The 22,363-nt window shown below is 44.8% G+C and overlaps 1 pseudogene across 1 annotated transcript in view; it reads left to right on the top strand.

The window, feature by feature from the left end:
- LOC311116026 (inactive phospholipase C-like protein 2) overlaps positions 1–22,363 on the top strand; it is a 61,195-nt pseudogene that overhangs the window by 11,100 nt on the left and 27,732 nt on the right. The window contains exons 2-5 of the transcript XR_014615247.1: positions 20,017–20,118; positions 20,424–20,573; positions 20,998–21,158; positions 21,443–22,048. The product of XR_014615247.1 is annotated as an inactive phospholipase C-like protein 2 (transcript). The remainder of the gene's footprint in view (positions 1–20,016; positions 20,119–20,423; positions 20,574–20,997; positions 21,159–21,442; positions 22,049–22,363) is intronic.

Here is a 22,363-nt window from a genome sequence, read left to right as displayed (position 1 = left end):
CACCTGGTTATCAGAAGGGGGAAAGGAGAAGATTAGTTGTGTATCGTCAGCATAGCAATGATAGGAGAAGCCATGTGAGGATATGACAGAGCCAAGTGACTTGGTGTATAGCGAGAATAGGAGAGGGCCTAGAACTGAGCCCTGGGGGACACCAGTGGTGAGAGCACGTGGTGCGGAGACAGCTTCTCGCCATGCCACTTGGTAGGAGCGACCGGTCAGGTAGGACGCAATCCAAGAGTGAGCCGCGCCGGAGATGCCCAGCTCGGAGAGGGTGGAGAGGAGGATCTGATGGTTCACAGTATCAAAGGCAGCAGACAGGTCTAGAAGGACAAGAGCAGAGGAGAGAGAGTTAGCTTTAGCAGTGCGGAGAGCCTCCGTGACACAGAGAAGAGCAGTCTCAGTTGAATGACCAGTCTTGAAACCTGACTGGTTTGGATCAAGAAGGTCATTCTGAGAGAAATAGCAAGAGAGTTGGCTAAAGACGGCACGCTCAATAGTTTTGGAAAGAAAAGAAAGAAGGGATACTGGTCTGTAGTTGTTGACATCAGAGGGATCGAGTGTTGGTTTTTTGAGAAGGGGTACAACTCTCGCTCTCTTGAAGACGGAAGGGACATAGCCTGCGGTCAAGGATGAGTTGATCAGCGAGGTGAGGTAGGGGAGAAGGTCACCGGAGATGGTCTGGAGAAGAGAGGAGGGGATAGGGTCAAGCGGGCAGGTTGTTGGGCGGCCTGCAGTCACAAGTCGCAAGATTGTATCTGGAGAGAGAGGGGAGAAAGAAGTCAAAGCATAGGGTAGGGCAGTGTGAGCAGGACCAGCAGTGTCATTTGTCTTAACAAACGAGGATCGGATGTCGTCAACCTTCTTTTCAAAGTGGTTGACGAAGTCATCCACAGAGAGGGAGGGGGGGGGGGGGGGGGAGGAGGATTCAGCAGGGGAGGAGAATGTGGCAAAGAGCTTCCTAGGGTTAGAGGCAGATGCTTGGAATTTAGAGTGGTAGAAAGTGGCCTTAGCAGCAGAAACAGATGAAGAAAATGTAGAGAGGAGGGAGTGAAAAGATGCCAGGTCCGCAGGGAGTCTAGTTTTCTTCCATTTCCGCTCAGCTGCCCGGAGCTCTGTTCTGTGAGCTCGCAATGAGTCATCAAGCCACGGAGCTGGAGGGGAGGACCGAGCCGGCCGGGAGGATAGGGGACATAGAGAGTCAAAGGATGCAGAAAGGGAGGAGAGGAGGGTTGAGGAGGCAGAATCAGGAGATTGGAGGGAGAAGGATTGAGCAGAGGGAAGAGATGATAGGATGGAAGAGGAGAGAGTAGCGGGAGAGAGAGAGCGAAGGTTGCGGCGGCGCATTACCATCTGTGTAGGGGCAGAGTGAGTAGTGTTGGAGGAGAGCGAGAGAGAAAAGGATACAAAGTAGTGGTCGGAGACATGGAGGGGAGTTGCAGTGAGATTAGTAGAAGAACAGCATCTAGTAAAGATGAGGTCAAGCGTATTGCCTGCCTTGTGAGTAGGGGGGGACGGTGAGAGGGTGAGGTCAAAAGAGGAGAGGAGTGGAAAGAAGGAGGCAGAGAGAAATGAGTCAAATGTAGACGTAGGGAGGTTGAAATCCCCCCAGAACTGTGAGGGGTGAGCCATCCTCAGGAAAGGAACTTATCAAGGCGTCAAGCTCATTGATGAACTCTCCAAGGGAACCTGCAGGGCGATAGATGACAAGGATATTAAGCTTAAATGGGCTAGTGACTGTGACAGCATGGAATTCAAATGAGGAGATAGACAGATGGGTTAGGGGAAAGATTGAGAATGTCCACTTGGGAGAGATGAGGATTCCTGTGCCACCACCCCGCTGACCAGATGCTCTCGGGGTATGCGAGAACACATTGTCAGACGAGGAGAGAGCAGTAGGAGTAGCAGTGTTTTCTGTGGTAATCCATGTTTCCGTCAGCGCCAAGAAGTCGAGGGACTGGAGGGTAGCATAGGCTGGGATGAAGTCTGCCTTGTTGGCAGCAGAACGGCAGTTCCAGAGGCTGCCTGAGACCTGGAACTCCAGGTGGGTGGTGCGTGCAGGGACCACCAGGTTAGAGAGGCAGCAGCCACGCGGTGTGAGGCGTTTGTGTAGCCTGTGCGGAGAGGAGAGAACAGGGATAGGCAGAGGCATAGTTGACAGGCTGCAGCAAATGGCTACAATAATGCAGAGGAGATCGGAATGAAATGAACTAAACATCTGGGAAAGGAGAGAGCGGGGGCCTCCCTCACCACAACTCCCAAATATAACTCTCCCAACTTCCACCTCAGAAACTATAATTGTTTCACTGAAACACCCGAATATAACTCTCCCAACTTCCACTTTAGAAATTATAATTGTTGTAAACTACAGCGGTTCAATGTTTCTAGGAATAGACTCTAACTTACTTTATTCAGCTAGCTAACTTGGTACAGTATTCTTCCATGAAAAACCGCCCAGGGCACCGTATCCTATGACGCCATAGCTAACTAGCATGCTAGCATCCAATAACACACGGTTTAGCACCAGTACTTGGTTACAACAAACTACCAATAGTGTGTTAACACACTAAACAGATAATTCGTGTCCGTGTCTAGTTCCTTTCATAACGCAGCAATAATTAAACGTTGGCTAGCTAGCACAAAGTCAGTCATGCTAGCTACACAAGTGGACTACACATCTCGAATGTTCAGAAAGGGAAGCTTTATGTTGCAAAATTCTCATTGACTAAAATTATATTGTATTTAGCTGCTACAGTACTGCTAGCTGGTAGTGTTGGCTAGCTAGCAATGGCTGCTGTGTTGACTTTGTTTGAAAAACGGCGTCGCTGCGAACGAATGTAGCTGGCTAAAAATTATATTGTATTTAGTTGCTAGAGTACTGCTAGCTGGTAGTGTTGGCTAGCTAGCAATGGCTGCGGTGTTGACTTTGTTTGAAAAACGGCGTCGGTGCGAACGAATGTAGCTGGCTAGCTAACCTCGATAGTTTCTCTATACTACACCTTTATATTTGATACAAATACAACTATGTAGCTAGCTAACATTACACTAATCAAATCGTTCCATTGTAATGTAATGTGTCATATTACCTGCGGAGCGAAGTACAGCATGACTACAGCATGACTACTCACCTCGCCTCACCTAGTTCCAAGACCTCAGAAAAAAAATTGTAGACCTCCACAAGTCTGGTTCATCCTTGGGAGCTATTTCCAAATGCCTGAAGGTACCACGTTCATCTGTACAAACAATAGTACGCAAGTATAAACACCATGGGACCACGCAGCCATGGGACCACACACCCCAACAGCATGATGCTGTCACCCTCGTGCTTCACGGTTGGGATGGTGTTCTTCGGCTTGCAGGCGTTCCCCTTTTTCCTCCAAACATAACGATGGTCATTATGACCAAACAGTTCTATTTCTGTTTAATCAGACCAGAGGACATTTCTCAAAAAAGTACGATCTTTGTCCCCATGTGCAGTTACAAACCATAGTCTGGCTTTTTTATGGCGATTTTGGAGCAGTGGCTTCTTCCTTGCTGAGTGGCCTTTCAGGTTATGTCGATATAGGTGTCAAGGCGTCAGTGTAATGCGGTAGACGAAGTCAGGCGCAGGACACAGAGCTAATAGAAAAAACGTACTTTACTCCTGGGTAAATGAATGAACAAAACCTCCACGCAGGGAGGAAACAACCCGCACACTAACGACAACCAAAACATGAACAAACACGCACAACACACAGTGTGAGACAGAGGGTTAATAATAAATAATAATAATATGCCATTTAGCAGACGCTTTTATCCAAAGCGACTTACAGTCATGCGTGCATACATTTTTTTTTTTTTTTGTGTATGGGTGGTCCCGGGGTTCGAACCCACTACCTTGGCGTTACAAGCGCCGTGCTCTACCAGCTGAGCTACAGAGGACCACATTAAATTAAATAGGTTTTATTAAATTTTTTTAAATAGGGAAGACATAACTACATGATGGGAAACAGGGAAGACATAACTACATGATGGGAAACAGGTGTGACCAATAAAGACAAAACAAGTCGAACATAGACACATGGATCGGTAGTAGCTAGTACTCCAGTGACGACGAACGCCGAAGCCTGCCCGAGCAAGGAGGAGGGGCAGCCTCGGCTGAATTCATGACAATAGGACTCGTTTTACTGTGGATATACATACTTTTGTACCTGTTTCCTCCAGCCTCTTCACAAGGTCCTTTGCTGTTGTTCTGTGATTGATTTGCACTTTTCGCACCAAAGTACGTTAATCTCTAGGAGACACAACGTGTCTCCTTCCTGAGCGGTATGATGGCTGCGTGGTCCCATGGTGTTTATACTTGCGTACTATTGTTTGTACAGATGAACGTGGTATCTTCAGGCATTTGGAAATTGCTCCCAAGGATGAACCAGACTTGTGGAGGTCTACAATTTTTTTTCTGAGGTCTTGGCTGATTTATTTTGATTTTCCCATGATGTCAAGCAAAGAGGCACTGAGTTTGAAGGTAGGCCTTGAAATATATCCACAGGTACACCTCCAATTGACTCAAATTATGTAAATTAGCCTATCAGAACCTTCTAAAGCCATGACATCATTTTCTGGAATTTTCCAAGCTGTTTAAAGGCACAGTCAACGTTATTAGACCTTATATTGATCTCTTGTCGTTGCCAGTTTTGTATGATGCTGATCCCTACAGAGGAATGAGTGATTCGCTCCCAGCGCTTGGCAGGGCAGGAACTTCTGACCCACTGGAATTGTGATACAGTGAATTATAAGTGAAATAATCTGTCTGTAAACAATTGTTGGAAAAATTACTTGTGTCATGCACAAAGTAGATGTCCTAACCGACTTGCCAAAACTATAGTTTGTTAACAAGAAATTTCTGGAGTGGTTGAAAAACAAGTTTTAATGACTCCAACCTAAGTGTATGTAAACTTCCGACTTCAACTGTATATGTTTTCAATAACATTCCTATAATGTTTTTGAACATTACTAATGTTTTCTGTTTTTATGGAAATGTTTCTTAATGTTCTGAGAACATTACTTTAAATACAACCATGAGGAAACCTACAGAAAACTCTATGCTGAAGTACACAAATTCCCACAGGAGAACGCTGTTTCTTAACGTTCTCCAAACAATTTGAGAACATTACTTTTAATAGAACCATGAGGAAACCTGGTGGAAGTGTTATGCTGAAGTATTGAAATTCCCACAAGAGAACGTTGTTTCTTAACGTTCTCTGAACTATTCCCAATGTCAAACCAGTTGGAGAATGTTCCTAGAACATTACCAAACATTTTATTAAATGTAACCATGTTTGAACTTTTAGGAAACGTTCTGTTAAAGTAATGAAATACCAAGAAAGTTCCTTAAATGTGCTGAGAATGTTCCAAAGCCAAGCAACTATCCTGCACCATCCCCAGAATGTTGTGGGAAGGATGTATGGAAAATAACCATTGGACAACCACACTCTCACCAAGCTCTAAGAAACATATGGTTCTCAGAACGATATGTGCTAGCTGGGTTGTAAACTCTCTATCTCCGTTTTCTCTTTCTATCCCTTGACTTTATTTGTTTATGTGTGTCCAGGATAGGATCAGAAACAGAAATGTGTTTAGCTTTCTCTCACGCTTCAGGAAAGTTGTGTGGCGTCTAAAATAACCAGCTCCGTCCCACACTGGGCTGTAAGTGGCGTTAAATGTGTTCTCTGCTCATCGTACGCTGCTATCTGCCACCCAGTTTGTTTGACGTGGTGGTTAGCTACAGCACACGTCTTACTCCTAACACACAAACTGTGCATCTTTAAAGGGCAGCAGAGCACGACACAGCATGGAACAACAGCGCAGCGCAACATACAAATATACTTTTCCCCCAGTCACTTTTATCCAAAGCGACTTACAGTAGTGCATGCATACATTTTTATATGGGTGTCTCCAGCGGGAATCAAACCCACCATACTGGCGTTGCAAGCGTCATGCTCAGTGAGCCGCATAGCCTACATACTGAAGTCTAACACATTTAGGCTTACCACAAGTAGTTGACTATCATGCACTAGCTAGCACCCTAGTTGCTCATCTCATTCCCCTGCCCATTCCTCCTTGCACTGCCTCCATGAAAACAACCTGTATGGTTCATCTCAAGAATTCCTTGGCATGGGATCAATCCCTGTCTGGTACAGTATGTAGGAAAACTGGACATATGACATTGCTGGCCTCTTGAATGTAAGTCAGAGGATTTGGCTCCTGTGTGTGTGTTTGGACAGGGGCATGTCTGTAAGGGAGTGCTCAACGTGCTCTTCACACACCTCAAACTCACCTCTCCTCTTTTTTTTCTCTCCCTATTGCTCTTTCTCTCTTCTGTCTACTTCCCTTCCCTCCTGTCTTCCCCCCCTCTTCCTCTCTCCTTTTAGTTGTTTAGAGACCTTCCCTCCTGTCCTAATTTCACCCATGAGCTGTCCCAAATGGTAGCCTATTCCCTACATAGTGCACTACTTTGGAACACAGGCCTGTTCTCTTCTCTCTATTTGTCTTATGTACATGCAGGGTGGGTAGGTATGTAAGGGTGCTCTGGTTAGTACCCTGTTTCAGGGTGGGTAGGTATGTAAGGGTGCTCTGGTTAGTACCCTGTTTCAGGGTGGGTAGGTATGTAAGGGTGCTCTGGTTAGTACCCTGTCTCAGGGTGGGTAGGTATGTAAGGGTGCTCTGGTTAGTACCCTGTTTCAGGGTGGGTAGGTATGTAAGGGTGCTCTGGTTAGTACCCTGTCTCAGGGTGGGTAGGTATGTAAGGGTGCTCTGGTTAGTACCCTGTCTCAGGGTGGGTAGGTATGTAAGGGTGCTCTGGTTAGTACCCTGTCTCAGGGTGGGTAGGTATGTAAGGGTGCTCTGGTTAGTACCCTGTCTCAGGGTGGGTAGGTATGTAAGATTGCTCTGGTTAGTACCCTGTCTCAGGGTTGGTAGGCATGTAAGGGTGCTCTTGTGCCCTCTAAGTAGTACCCTGTCTCTGAGTAGTACCCTGTCTCTAAGTAGTACCCTGTCTCTGGGTAGTACCCTGTCTCTGGGTAGTACCCTGTCTCTGGGTAGTACCACAGGGTAGTACCCTGTCTCTGGGTAGTACCCTGTCTCTGTGACTGAAGTTCATGTTAATTGAGATAGCGATAAGACAACAGAAGTATGTCACACAGAGACTAAGTGTTGTCTTTGCTTACTGTTTCGTCACAGTTATGCACATCAAAACACACATAGATGTAGTGAGTTTGTTTGGAACTTGTTTTATTTTATTTTCAACTGTTTGATAACCTAACAAACCTGGTCTGTGTTGGTAGTATTATAAGAGTAGTAATGATTGCCTCATTATGTGTGTGTGTGTGTGTGTGTGTGTGTGTGCGTGTCTTAGACAACCTAACCACCATATATGGTTATGTGGAAGACTGTGTGTGTGTTTGAGAGAGAGGGTTATTTTGATGTGTTTTCTGACTGAGAGAACAGTGTTAGCCTGGGGGGGTTGGCAGACAGCTGGGGAGGGATATGGTTTGAATTGTAGCTCCTCTGACCTGCTACTTTAGTTAACACTGATTGGCATCTTTAGCCCACTTTAGCCTACTTTGGACCACCTTTAGACCAATTCCGATTGCTTCAGGCTGTTTTAGAGCATGTAACAACAGCCAAACAACAACTTTAAATCTCTCCCTTTCCTTCCACACCAGTGGTAGTGATGGAACAGAATAACACAGCTAATCTTGTTCTCTGCAAAACACGTACACGCATACACACAATGCCGGAGAGTACAGAAGTGTGGACGGTAATCCAGCTGTTGCTATGGAGGAGTGCTAAGGTTAAGTGAGGGCTCTTCACAAAAAATATTGAGAGACAGAGAGAGAGAGAGAGACAGAGGGAGGGAGAGAGGGAGAGAGAGAGAGAGAGAGAGAGAGAGAGAGAGAGAACTAGATTCACATTTACATTTTACATTTTAGTCATTTAGCAGACGCTCTTATCCAGAGCGACTTACAGTTAGTGAGTGCATACATTTTTCATACTGACACTGTTCATGCCCAAACAAATATTGCCATATTGATAGCTCATACTCCTCTACCCTGCAGCCTCTAGTGTTTCAGTGGGTTTGGGGCTGAGCTGAGGCCTACAGGAGAGCTCAGGCTGTAACGTTTTTCAGCAGAAACTGTGGTTAGATTGCTGTCACAATGACCGTTTCATGTCTGCCTTTTACATTTCAATCATCCTCAAACCTGCATCTCATCTGGAACATCAAAGACTTGTAGAGAAGGAGAGACACTTCTGGTAAGCTCTTAGTTAGTGGTTTTGATATGACTGAGTCTATCTGCTGGTTGTGGATTGGTGTGGGTGTTGCGTAGTAAATGGTGTGTTGAATCATGTTGTTGATGAGAGAATGACACGACCACTTCACACTTCCTGTTTCTCCTCCCTGTTGTAACAGTGACTTCCTGTCCCATACTGTCTCAAATACGCATCGACGCATAAACACACATACACACACATGCATGCACGCATGCGCAACAAAGTTGGGGTCAATTCCATTTTAAATTCAAGTCAATTCAGGAAGTAGACTGAAATTCCAATTCTATTCAATGCTTTTCAATGAGGAAAATGTGGAATTGGAATTTGGTTTACTTTCTGAATTGAAATGGAATTGACCCAAACCCTGACGCACACACACACATACACACACACACAGGTGCGGAAGTGGGACAAATATGATCATAGTTTGTACTACACTAATTTTTATTCTAAGCCACCCTGTCCAGAAGATGTATAATTGTTTTAGCGTGATGGTTTTTGGTCGTGTGTGTATGTTTGTGTTTTTAACACAGAGATCACAGATAGCCAGGTGTTTGTGCCTGCTGGTACCTGCATGTGGGTGTCAGAGCAAAGTATGTCATCAATCATGAGTCTCTAAAGCCTTGTTCACACTGCAGACCTTAATGCTCAAATCGGTTTTATTTTTCAAATCCATTTTGGAATACTGACTTTCCAAACAGCAAGTTACAAGTGACCGGACTTGTGTGTGTTCAGACAGCAGTCATTTACTGACAAGGCTATGCTAGTTGTCATAGTAACGACGGGTGTGTGTGCAGTGGTGTAGGCTGATTGGTGGTGTCGTGCTTCCTATCATTCAGAAGTTATGTAGCAAGCTAAGGTGACAACAATGCCTGCCATGGACGTTTCCCAGTTGCTTTGAATGTTCAAAATCATAGTTTTAAAGCCTCAAGGGATAAGATGATCCAACTTTCAAAACAAGTATTTTTGGTTATCCACAGCAGTCAACTAGCTAGCTAACGGGTTGGAACTCAAATTATTTTCCAATTGTTTAGTTCTGAACAGAACCACATATTTTTTTGTTCTAAACCGATTCAAACCCTCAAAAAGTACAGGTTTATATTGTTCCTTTCTGTTCCCTTTTTAACCTGTGAAATCAATTGTTTTTTACATTTAGCTCATTAAATGACTTCACCAATCAGTGCGGATAGAACAGACAAGCTAGTTGTTTACATGCGTGATGGACAGGCAAGTTGTCACGCCCTGGCTCTGGGGACACTGTTATGTTGAGCCAGGGTGTGTAGATTTCTGTGTTGTAGGTCTAGTTGTTTCTTTTCTATGTTGCCAGTGTGGTTCTCAATCAGAGGCAACGAGTGTCAGCTGTGGCTGGTTGTCTCTGATTGGGAACCAAATTTAAACAGGCTGTTTTCCCACAATAGTTGTGGGATCTTGTTTCTAGTTTGGTTTGTGTTAGACCGTGAACTGTCACGTTATCGTTTTGTTTATTTTGTATATCTATCGCCTAATAAAGAGTATGTTTGCCTGCAACGCTGCGCCTTGGTCCTCATCTCTAACCAACGATCGTGACACAAGTGTAGCCTATGGCGCAAGATGCGACTGAAATTCTGCGGATTGGGAGAGAGCGAAAGAGGGTTGAGGAGGAGGCTTGAAGCGCTGGGCATCTTGTTATGATATGCGTTATCTGAATTACAGTGAGGGGAAAAAAGTATTTGATCCCCTGCTGATTTTGTACGTTTGCCCACTGACAAAGAAATGATCAGTCTATAATTTTAATGGATAGGTTTATTTGAACAGTGAGAGACAGAGTAACAACAACAAAATCCAGAAAAACGCATGTCAAAAAATGTTATAAATTGATTTGCATTTTAATGAGGGAAATAAGTATTTGACCCCTCTGCAAAACATGACTTAGTACTTGGTGGCAAAACCCTTGTTGGCAATCACAGAGGTCAGACGTTTCTTGTAGTTGGCCACCAGGTTTGCACACATCTCAGGAGGGATTTTGTCCCACTCCTCTTTGCAGATCTTCTCCAAGTCATTAAGGTTTCGAGGCTGACGTTTGGCAACTCGAACCTTCAGCTCCCTCCACAGATTTTCTATGGGATTAAGGTCTGGAGACTGGCTAGGCCACTCCAGGACCTTAATGTGCTCCTTCTTGAGCCACTCCTTTGTTGCCTTGGCTGTGTGTTTTGGGTCATTGTCATGCTGGAATACCCATCCACTATCCATTTTCAATGCCCTAGCTGAGGGAAGGAGGTTCTCACCCAAGATTTGATGGTACATGGCCCCGTCCATCGTCCCTTTGATGCGGTGAAGTTGTCCTATCCCCTTAGCAGAGAAACACCCCCAAATCATAATGTTTCCACCTCCATGTTTGACGGTGGGGATGGTGTTCTTGGGGTCATAGGCAGCAAGACGGCCTCCTCCAAACACAGCGAGTTGAGTTGATGCGAAAGAGCTCAATTTTGGTCTCATCTGACCACAACACTTTCACCCAGTTCTCCTCTGAATCATTCAGATGTTAATTGGCAAACTTCAGACGGGCATGTATATGTGCTTTCTTGAGCAGGGGGACCTTGCGGGCGCTGCATGATTTCAGTCCTTCACGGCGTAGTGTGTTACCAATTGTTTTCTTGGTGACTATGGTCCCAGCTGCCTTGAGATCATTGACAAGATCCTCCCGTGTAGTTCTGGGCTGATTCCTCACCGTTCTCATGATCATTGCAACTCCACGAGGTGAGATCTTGCATGGAGCCCCAGGCCGAGGGAGATTGACAATTATTTTGTGTTTCTACCACTTGCGAATAATCGCACCAACTTTTGTCACCTTCTCACCAAGCTGCTTGGCGATGGTCTTTTAGCCCATTCCAGCCTTGTGTAGGTCTACAACCTTGTCCCTGACATCCTTGGAGAGCTCTTTGGTCTTGGCCATGGTGGAGAGTTTGGAATCTGATTGATTGATTGCTTCTGTGGACAGGTGTCTTTTATACAGGTAACAAGCTGAGATTAGGAGCACTCCCTTTAAGAGTGTGCTTCTAATCTCAGCTCGTACCAAGTACTAAGTCATGTTTTACAGAGGGGTCAAATACTTATTTCCCTCATTAAAATGCAAATCAATTTATAACATTTCTGGCATGCGTTTTTCTGGATTTTTTTGTTGTTTTCTGTCTCTCACTGTTCAAATAAACGTACCATTAAAATTATAGACTGATCATTTCTTTGTCAGTTGGCAAACGTACAAAATCAGCAGGGGATCAAATACTTTTTTCCCTCACTGTAGGTCCACAGAATTATACCTAGGAGGAATGGCTTCTATGTAGGAACTTTAAATGCCCTTTGAGCTAGCTAGCTAACATTCTTGAGCTATCTAGCTAACATGCTTGAGCTAGCTAGCTAACATGCTTGAGTTAGCTAGCTAACATGCTTGAGCTAGCTAGCTAACAAGCTTGTGTGTGCAGAGCGGCACCAGAATTTAAAACACGTCTTACCTTTTTCTAGTTAATAAATCCAATGTGAAACTATGACTATAGTGTCCTTAACTAGCATTGAAAAAGTTTCAATTCTTCTCTAGCTAATAAAAAATCTCTCTCCGTATCTTCTGAATCACGCTTGTAACGTCAGTACAGTAGCGTATACTACGGAGGGGCAGGTAGCCTAAAACACACATGCATAGGCAAAGATTTTCAGCTTGCAGGCAGACACTGGAATACGTTTCTGAGTGACAGAGTGCTTTGCATAGGCACTTAGTTGCGTTTTTTTGTGGGACTAGAAAAAAATGCCTGGAACGTAAAAGAACACTATTAACCGGTTCCCTTGCTTTTTAAATAACGGTTCTATTCCGGAACAGTATCGATCACTTTCGTTACAGGTTCCGTTTCTTGAAAATGTTTGTTCTTTTCCAGTTTTCTGTTCTGTTATCTGAACCGGTTCGAACCCCTGCTAGCTAGGTAGCTGTTTAGCTTTCTAGCACACTTACATTTGTTTGTAAACAATTATTAACAAGCTAGTTAGCTACCACATGTTCTTGTCAAATGCAACAGAGTAGCTAGCAAGCAACAAGATATGCCAAATAACAGTCTAAAAATCACTTGAGGGCCAATAAATCAGATTTGACCGTTCAGATACAAGTTGCATGGCCAGCAATCAAATTTGTATCGGACTTCAAACCACCTACGAAGGTGGTTTGAAATGTGGCTTGAAGTATCTGATTCCATGTGCTTTTTGACTGTTCGTTCAGACTACAGGAAAAATAACAGATTCGAATCGGATATGCAAGAATATTATGATTTGAGTCACTTCAAACTGCCAATGTGAACAAGGCTTTATAGCCCACATTAATATGTTTCATCATCTACATGTACTGCTCTGCTACTTGATAACATAATGCTAACCTCTTAGCTTTGTGAGTGGGACAATGCAATGCAATACTGCTGAAATGCTGTTCACATGTACAGTACTGTCAAAAGTCTGAATGAAAGGGATTACACAGCATCTCTATCTGCCTCGTCTCTCTCTCTCTCATCTCCTATCTCATTCTCTCTGTCTGACCTCTCTCTCATCTCCTCTCTCTCTCATATCCTATCTCATTCTCTCTGTCTGACCTCTCTCTCATCTCCTCTCTCTCTCATATCCTATCTCATTCTCTCTGTCTGACCTCTCTCTCATCTCCTCTCTCTCTCTCATATCCTATCTCATTCTCTCTGTCTGACCTCTCTCATCTCCTCTCTCATCTCCTATCTCATTCTCTCTGTCTGACCTCTCTCTCTCTCATCTTCTATCTCATTCTCTCTGTCTGACCTCTCTCTAATCTCCTCTCTCTCTCATCTCCTATCTCATTCTCTCTGTCTGACCTCTCTCTCATCTCCTCTCTCTCTCTCATATCCTATCTCATTCTCTCTGTCTGACCTCTCTCTCATCTCCTCTCTCTCTCTCTCTCATCTCCTATCTCATTCTCTCTGTCTGACCTCTCTCTCATCTCCTCTCTCATCTCCTATCTCATTCTCTCTGTCTGACCTCTCTCTCTCTCATCTCCTCTCTCTCTCATCTCCTATCTCATTCTCTCTGTCTGACCTCTCTCATCTCCTATCTCATTCTCTCTGTCTGACCTCTCTCTCTCTCATCTCCTCTCTCTCTCATCTCATATCTCATTCTCTCTGTCTGACCTCTCTCTCATCTCATATCTCATTCTCTCTGTCTGACCTCTCTGACCTCTCTGTCTCTGTCTCTCTTCCCTCTTTTTTAATTAGTAGTATGTCAAAGCACCCACTAACAACCTACATCAAAATACTGCTGACAGGAGTTTTCTGTAATTTGGTTCATTCTGGGTGGGTGATGATTACACACTCATATTCAGAGACAATGATTTGAACACCATGTTTGCATATAATGTGGTTACGTGACAGCATAGATAGACCAGAGACAGAAGAGGAAGAAAGACATCTCACTCGCTCTTTTTTTCTGGTTCATATACAGTCAAAGAACTAAGCAAACCAGACCCAGCTGCTAATGCATTGGTGCCTATGGGAGAGCCGCCCCTTAAGCAGACCAGAACTGTGATCATGTTTTTCAATGGTAGACGGCCTGAGTGGGACATCTTCATTTATCCACCATCTTTGGATTGACTAGAGACTACCTGCTGTGCGCAGGCACATATCCATACATGCACACACGTACTCAAACACATTTGCATGCAAGCAATGTTTTTAGCAAGGTTACAGAATGGTCGCTTACAGAGCAGGGGTATTCTAATCTTACCCTACAAGGTCTGGACTACTCCTGGTTTTCTGTTCTACCAGATAATTAATTGCACCCAACTGGTGTCCCAAGTCTAAACCAGGCTCTGATTAGAGGGGAAGAATTTAAAAAAGCAGTGGAACTGGCTTCAAGGTCCAGGCATGAGTCATAACCAATGAAAAGCCTCTTTGACTGTTCAAATGTATGCAAATCTGTCTGTGTGCCAAAGCTTTCATTATAAATACATTCCAGGAAAGGCCTGTTTTTATTTAGCTCACACAGGATTCTCTCTCCCCACAATTCCTCCACAAACGTCATTCTCTCGCCTCCCACTCTTTTGGCCTATCTGTCTTAATCTCTATCTCTCACAGCTAAACCTTTCATTTTAGCATTGGCTATACTACCTGTTTATTCCTCATCTTTCCCTCTCCCTCAGAACCTCAACCTCTCTCTGCGTCTCAAGGCCTATCTGTCCTTTCCCTCTCTTGTTCTCCATCTTTCTTTCTCTCCCTCTTTCTTCATCTGTTCATTCACCTGTATAATCCTGTAAAATTAATCTATCTTTAGTCTCCTGTCTGCTCAGTGCTCAGTGCTCACACAAACTCATTGATGGACCTTACTCCATTTACATTTGTGATTTTAAAAAAACATTCACAAAGCTTCCCAACCAACTCTTGAGTTGAAAACTTCAATTCAGAGAACACAACTCTGTGGTTTCAATGCAGCAGTTGACAACAGTCTATAATCTCGTTTGTCCCCTATGGGCCCTAGTCAAAAATAGTGCACTACATAGGGAATAGGGTGCCATTTGGGATGCAATTCTTGTCTCATGTCTTCTCTTCTTCCGAGCTGGAAACTTGGCTCTTCAGTTCTTCCTTTGATGCCCCAGCCCACCACAGGAAGTAGCTCTGTGACTGACAGCCACTTCCAACTGCTTCCTGTTTTGAAAGCTTCAGAGTTGCGATGGGCGGTTTTCACCATCTGTGTCGTATCTATGAGAAACACTGGAGACAAGGAGAGAGAACTGTTCAGGGCAAAGCTTTCTTTATTTTTTATTTGATGTTTATTTCTTTTTTATTTCTCTTGCACTCTCTTCCACCGAAGCATTCACACACACACACGCCCTCAGTCTAAGGTAGCGTGGCTAATTATATAATTCAAGCAGAGGTTACAGACCGTAAAAGGTTACATGGCTCTTTGACGAAAATGTTAGAAGACAGTGAACACAGGGTGTGTGTGTGTGTGTGTGTGTGTTTTCTCACCAATGTGCACATTGGTCACTTGTTTATAACTGAATGAGTGTGTTTGTGTGTGACCAGCTCCTCTCTTTTCAAGGTAATGTGTTCAGGGTCTATATTGACGTCAGAGATTAGTGTGTTTGTATTGATATGTGTAATGAGGTTGTGTGTGTAGACATATGACAAACAGTATGAAGTGGCCCTATATCGACTGTAATTGAGTCAGTCTATTGAATAGGTCACATGGCATTTGCTCCTCCAGTCCAACAGACACACAGATCTCTGCCGGTGTGAGGCTACCACATGAACCTCATAGAACTACATATCATTCTCTCTAGAGTCTTGTTGCTGTCTGACTGCATCCCAAATTTACATTTACATTTTAGTCATTTAGCAGACGCTCTTATCCAGAGCGACTTACAGTTAATGAGTGGATACATTATTTTTATTTTACATACTGGCCCCCCGTGGGAATCGAACCCACAACCCTGGCGTTGCAAACGCCATGCTCTACCAACTGAGCTACATCCCTGCCGGCCATTCCCTCCCCTACCCTGGACGACGCTGGGCCAATTGTGCGCCGCCCCATGGGTCTCCCGGTCGCGGCCGGCTACGACAGAGCCTGGATTCGAACCAGGATCTCTAGTGGCACAGCGAGCACTGCGATGCAGTGCCTTATACCACTGCACCACTCGGTGCCATGGCACCCTATTTCCCTATAGTGCACTACTTTTGAACAGGGCCCATAGGGTACTGCACTATATGGGTACTACACTACGTTCTGTTTGGGAGAAGTACCAATAACAGTAATCTGACGTCTAAGCTGTGCATAGTACAGACACAGGCCTTTGAACTGCAACAGAAACAAGTCATTGATTACATTTATGCCCAGTAATTTTCACTTGGTCTCAAAACGCTTTATGTACACCTGGGTGTGAATGGCTGTGGAGAAACTGTACTGCTGCTGTTAAAGTACTGTAGATTTAGTGCCACATTGATTTTCTTTGGCAGCAGTGCAGCGCTGTACAGTGAGGGAAAAAAGTATTTGATCCCCTGCTGATTTTGTACGTTTGCCCACTGACAAAGAAATGATCAGTCTATAATTTTTATGGTAGGTTTATCTGGACAGTGAGAGACAGAATAATAACAAAAAATTCCAGAAAAACGCATGTCAAAAATGTTATAAATTGATTTGCATTTTAATGAGGGAAATAAGTATTTGACCCCCTCTCAATCAGAAATATTTCTGGCTCCCAGGTGTCTTTTATACAGGTAACGAGCTGAGATTAGGAGCACACTCTTAAAGGGAGTGCTCCTAATCTCAGCTTGTTACCTGTATAAAAGACACCTGTCCACAGAAGCAATCAATCAATCAGATTCCAAACTCTCCACCATGGCCAAGACCAAAGAGTTCTCCAGGGATGTCAGGGACAAGATTGTAGACCTACACAAGGCTGGAATGGGCTACAAGACCATCGCCAAGCAGCTTGGTGAGAAGGTGACAACAGTTGGTGCGATTATTCTCAAATGGAAGAAACACAAAATAACTGTCAATCTCCCTCGGCTTGGGGCTCCATGCAAGATCTCACCTTGTGGAGTTGCAATGATCATGAGAACGGTGAGGAATCAGCCCAGAACTACACGGGAGGATCTTGTCAATGATCTCAAGGCAGCTGGGACCATAGTCACCAAGAAAACAATTGGTAACACACTACGCTGTGAAGGACTGAAATCCTGCAGCGCCCGCAAGGTCCCCCTGCTCAAGAAAGCGCATATACAGGCCCGTCTGAAGTTTGCCAATGAACATCTGAATGATTCAGAGGAGAACTGGGTGAAAGTGTTGTGGTCAGATGAGGCCAAAATCGAGCTCTTTGGCATCAACTCAACTCGCTGTGTTTGGAGGAGGAGGAATGCTGCCTATGACCCCAAGAACACCATCCCCACCGTCAAACATGGAGGTGGAAACATGATGCTTTGGGGATGTTTTTCTGCTAAGGGGTCAGGACAACTTCACCGCATCAAAGGGACGATAGACGGGGCCATGTACCATCAAATCTTGGGTGAGAACCTCATTAACTCAACCAGGGCATTGAAAATGGGTCGTGGATGGGTATTCCAGCATGACAATGACCCAAAACACATGGCCAAGGCAACAAAGGAGTGGCTCAAGAAGAAGCACATTAAGGTCCTGGAGTGGCCTAGCCAGTCTCCAGACCTTAATCCCATAGAAAATCTGTGGAGGGAGCTGAAGGTTCGAGTTGCCAAACGTCAGGCTCAAAACCTTAATGACTTGGAGAAGATCTGCAAAGAGGAGTGGGACAAAATCCTTCCTGAGATGTATGCAAACCTGGTGGCCAACTACAAGAAACGTCTGACCTCTGTGATTGCCAACAAGGGTTTTGCCACCAAGTACTAAGTCATGTTTTGCAGAGGGGTCAAATACTTATTTCCCTCATTAAAATGCAAATCAATAGATATCATTTTTTACATGCGTTTTTCTGGATTTTTTTTGTTGTTATTCTGTCTCTCACTGTTCAAATAAACGTACCATTAAAATTATAGACTGATCATGTCTTTGTCAGTGGGCAAACATACAAAATCAGCAGGGGATCAAATACTTTTTTCCCTCACTGTATCTAGTACAGTTTTCTGTGTGTGCGTGTGCGTTCGTGCGTATGCAACCAGTGTTTCTCCCATGATATTCTCATAGAAGCAGCAGAGTGGAAAGGGATACTCATTCTTTCTCTTCCAGGAAGAAGAAAAGAGAGGGAATAGAGAAGAGAAGAAAAAACCATGAATTGATGAATAAAGGAGATTAGATGATCAGACATAATTGATCCCTGTTGGGAGAACATCTGTTTGAGGTGGAGTTACATGAAGGAACAGGGACTTAAACCCCACCACCACTGTTCTCTCTCTTTCTCTCTCTAGCTCTCTCTCTCTTTCTCTCTCTAGCTCTCTCTCTCTTTCTCTCTCTAGCTCTCTCTCTCTTTCTCTCTCTAGCTCTCTCTCTCTTTCTCTCTCTAGCTCTCGCTCTCTTTCTCTCTCTGTCTCTCGCTCTCTTTCTCTCTCTAGCTCTCTCTCTCTTTCTCTCTCTAGCTCTCTCTCTCTTTCTCTCTCTAGCTCTCTCTCTCTTTCTCTCTCTAGCTCTCTCTCTCTTTCTCTCTCTAGCTCTCTCTCTCTTTCTCTCTCTAGCTCTCTCTCTCTTTCTCTCTAGCTCTCGCTCTCTTTCTCTCTCTGTCTCTCGCTCTCTTTCTCTCTCTGTCTCTCGCTCTCTTTCTCTCTCTAGCTCTCTCTCTCTTTCTCTCTCTCTCTAGCTCTCGCTCTCTTTCTCTCTGGTTGTTCATGCAGTGGTTACAATGTGACACTGATCAAACATTCTCATAAGGTACAGGGATAGACAACATTTTTACATGCAAATCTGATCGGACAAACACACACACCAACACACCAACACACTCACACACACCCTGTATACACTGTTTTCTGTGTTAAAAGGAGGATGGGATTCCTTCTTTCCTTCTCCACCCTTTCATCAATGGTATTTTGTTGTTCACACGTTCACTCATACTCCACATAAAAAACACTGCTGCCTTTCGGCGTTCTCCCCTTCTCACCTCTCCGTGTGACCACACTCAAGTATACATACCAGGAATTTCCCCCCTCTCTCACTTGCTCTCTTTCACTCCTCTCTCTCTCTGTCTTTCCCCCTCTCTCTCCCTCTCTCTCTTTCTTTCTCTCCCGCTTTCTACTAAACAGTCCTACAGTTTACAGTGAACAGTCAAAGGGGCTTTTCATTGGTCATGCCTGACTAGCCAACTAACCTTTGACCCTGATCAGTGGATGATGCAGGCAACCTTAACGATATGACATGGTCATTTAGCACAAACTTTTATCTAAAGCTTCTGAATAAGGTTTATGCAGGAGATAGAAGTCTGTGCCATGACAATTGCTAAGGTCCTACATCTATTTGTTTGGTGCATTTCTCTATGGGTTTTTGTGGGGGTTTATCTAGAATTGATTCTGATTTAAGTAAAACAAAATTTTTGGTTTAAACCTATTCTTGTGTATTGGCTAGGCTGAATGATAAGGTCGCCAGTCGTCATTGGCCGCGTCAGGGCACCTTTTAATGTGTGTTAATGTGATTGGATTACAGAACACGACAGTGTCCCCTCTGTTCTTTCCTGATGCTCCATCATTATGTCAGACTCCAGCATCGATGCTGCTACTGATTGCCTTTGACTGTTTTTTTCTAGAGCTAGATATATCCGTAATTAAATAAACCCACCCCCACCACCCCCAAACAATGTTCTCATCCTTCCCTGTAATGGTCCTCTCTCTCTCTCTCTCTCTCAAGCTGCCCTTTTGAGTGGTCGATAGAGTGGAACAGTGATTTAGAACTCAGACAGACGATTTGGAGACCAAAGTCATCGAGGACAATCAGATTTAGAATTCGCAAAGCCCATCAGTGTTCTATTAATGGGTTATTAATGGGTTAATGGTGAAGGGCAAAGGCACTCTGACACATGATATCAGAAGGAACAACTACAGTATAATGAACCTGTGCTGGTTGGATTGTAGGATAATCTGTATTAATACCTCTCTCTCGCTCTCTCTCTCTTTCCCTCTGCTCCACTCTATCGCTCCACTTTCCCAATTTCCTCCTATCTCTTCCCCTCTCTCTCTCTCCCTCCTTCCCTCCCTCCCTACCTTTGAACTTCCCTCCGTCTCTCTGTAGGATGGTTCTCGTGCTGGTCGTGAGAGGAAGAAGACGGTCTCCTTCAGCAGCAGTCTCTCTGAGAGGAAGATCAGCAGCGCTGCAGACTGCATCAGCGCTATGGTGGGGAACATCACCTTTACACACACTAGTTACTACACTAGTTACTACACTAGTTACTACACTAGTTACACTTGTTACATTCTAGTTATACAGTTCTGGAGTGGCAGTGTCTGTTGGTTTCAGTTATTTATATAAGTGACAGAAATAGACCTGGGGCACACTGTTGAAAAACGTTTCACAACGGAAAACGAAAGCAGGTGTTTCTCATTGGCCAAGTTCAGGTAGTCCCCTCTCTGTTTCATCCAGTTTGGTTCCCAGCGAATAGGATCAAGGTGTGTGCATGTTTGACGTGCTGTCTGTCTCAGGTGAGGGGTACTGAGCTGCGGAAGGTGCGCTCCAACTCCCGGGTCTACCAACGCTACTACTTGCTGGAGTCAGGTCTGCAGGCCCTGCGATGGGAGCCCTCCAAGAAGGAGTCAGACAAGGCCCGCATCGCCGTCCCCTCCATCAGAGAGGTAGGTAGCTACGCCCGCATCGCCCTCCCCTCCATCAGATAGGTAGGTAGCTACGCCCGCATCGCCGTCCCCTCCATCAGAGAGGTAGGTAGCTACGCCCGCATCGCCGTCCCCTCTATCAGAGAGGTAGGTAGCTACGCCCGCATCGCCGTCCCCTCCATCAGAGAGGTAGGTAGCTACGCCCGCATCGCCCTCCCCTCCATCAGAGAGGTAGGTAGCTACACCTGTTGGATGATCTGCAATACATTTAAATGGAGTTTGCACTCATCAGGAATTGACTATTCTTCAGCACTGTCTTGGAGCCAAATAGAACACTCAGTCAGTGAATGGAACTCGGTGAAACGATAGGAACAGTTGACTCCCATGTATACTGTTCTGTACTTCGTGGTCTCTTTTGATTGGATGCTTCTTTGTGTCACTCCAGGTCCGCACCGGCCGCAACACAGAGACCTTTAGGACCAACGGCGTCTATGACCAGATCTCTGAGGACTGTGCCTTCTCTGTCATCTACGGAGAGACCTATGAAGCTCTGGACCTGGTGGCTAACTCTGCAGAGGTGGCCAACGTCTGGGTCACTGGCCTGAGGTAGGATACATGTCATCAAAGTCTTGCCGGGTTGCCAGATCTGGATATAAGATACATGTCGACAATGTCTTTCTGGGTTGCCAGATCTGGTTGTGCTGTAATTTAGCCAACTCTCCATGGCCCAGTGATGTCATACCGTAACGATATCAATGGAAGTCCCAGTTAGACAATGGAAGTGAATGAAAACAATTGGACGAGTTGGCTCATCTCCCATATTATTTCCTACCCTAATATCTTTAAATTATGACATCATCTCTTTGTAATCCTTCTCTGTCTCATCCTAGGTATCTGATTCTGTATGGGAAGCATGCCATGGACATGATAGCCAGCAGTGAGGACAGCCTTCGTCTCGCCTGGCTAGCAGAGATGTTCTCCTCTAAGGTTGTTTCAGATGGACAGGGTGGAGGAGAGGAGGAGGGGATCAGTTTGCAGTCGGCTGTAGGACTTATCAGGAGTGTTAACCCTGGGGTGAGGAGTGGGAAAGTAGAAGGCAGGTTTAAGGAGCTCCATCGAATCAAAGAGAAGACGAGTGGGGCTGGGACAACTGGAGTTGGAACTGATGTTGGGGCTGTGGCTGGACCTGAAGCAATGGTTGGGGCTTCAGTTGTAGCTGGAGCTGGGACTGGGGATGGGGATGGGGATGGAACTGAGGTGGTGGGTAAAGGAGATGGGCTGGGACTAGAACTGAGGTGGTCTGTAAAGGCAACAAAGACAACAGAAGAGGAGAAATAGAGGACAGGGTGACCAAGGAGGAGTTTGTTGAGGTATTTCACAACATTTGCACCCGACCGGAGATCTACTTCCTGCTGGTGCAGTTCTCTAGCAACAAGGAGTTCTTGGATACCAAGGATCTGATGAAGTTCCTGGAGGCTGAGCAGGGTGTGGCTCAGGTAAGGATGGGGAAGAGGAACATTATACCAGTAGAACTGTTTTATGTGTTTTCTCTCCCCTTTTCCTCCTCTCTTTCCTCCTCTTTTGTCCTTCTTAGCTCTGTCTAGCAGTTTAGATGGACGTCATATTCTATTTGTGTCTCCCCTTCTCGTAGGCCTATTATATGGACAACGTCGTTTTTATTGATTGTTTGTCAGTGTCAGCAGAGTAGGCTACCCTTTAATTTGTCCTATTAAAAAAGATTCTGCTAATGTCTCTAGTCATATAAGTGCAGTAGAATTGCATGAAATGTGTTTATAAAAGGCCACATTTTT

Source organism: Coregonus lavaretus, assembly GCF_964263955.1.
Source record: "Coregonus lavaretus genome assembly, chromosome: 3".
Lineage (NCBI taxonomy): Eukaryota > Metazoa > Chordata > Actinopteri > Salmoniformes > Salmonidae > Coregonus > Coregonus lavaretus.
The sequence above is the reverse complement of the archived record's forward strand: the minus strand, read 5'-3'. Positions and strand labels throughout refer to the sequence as shown.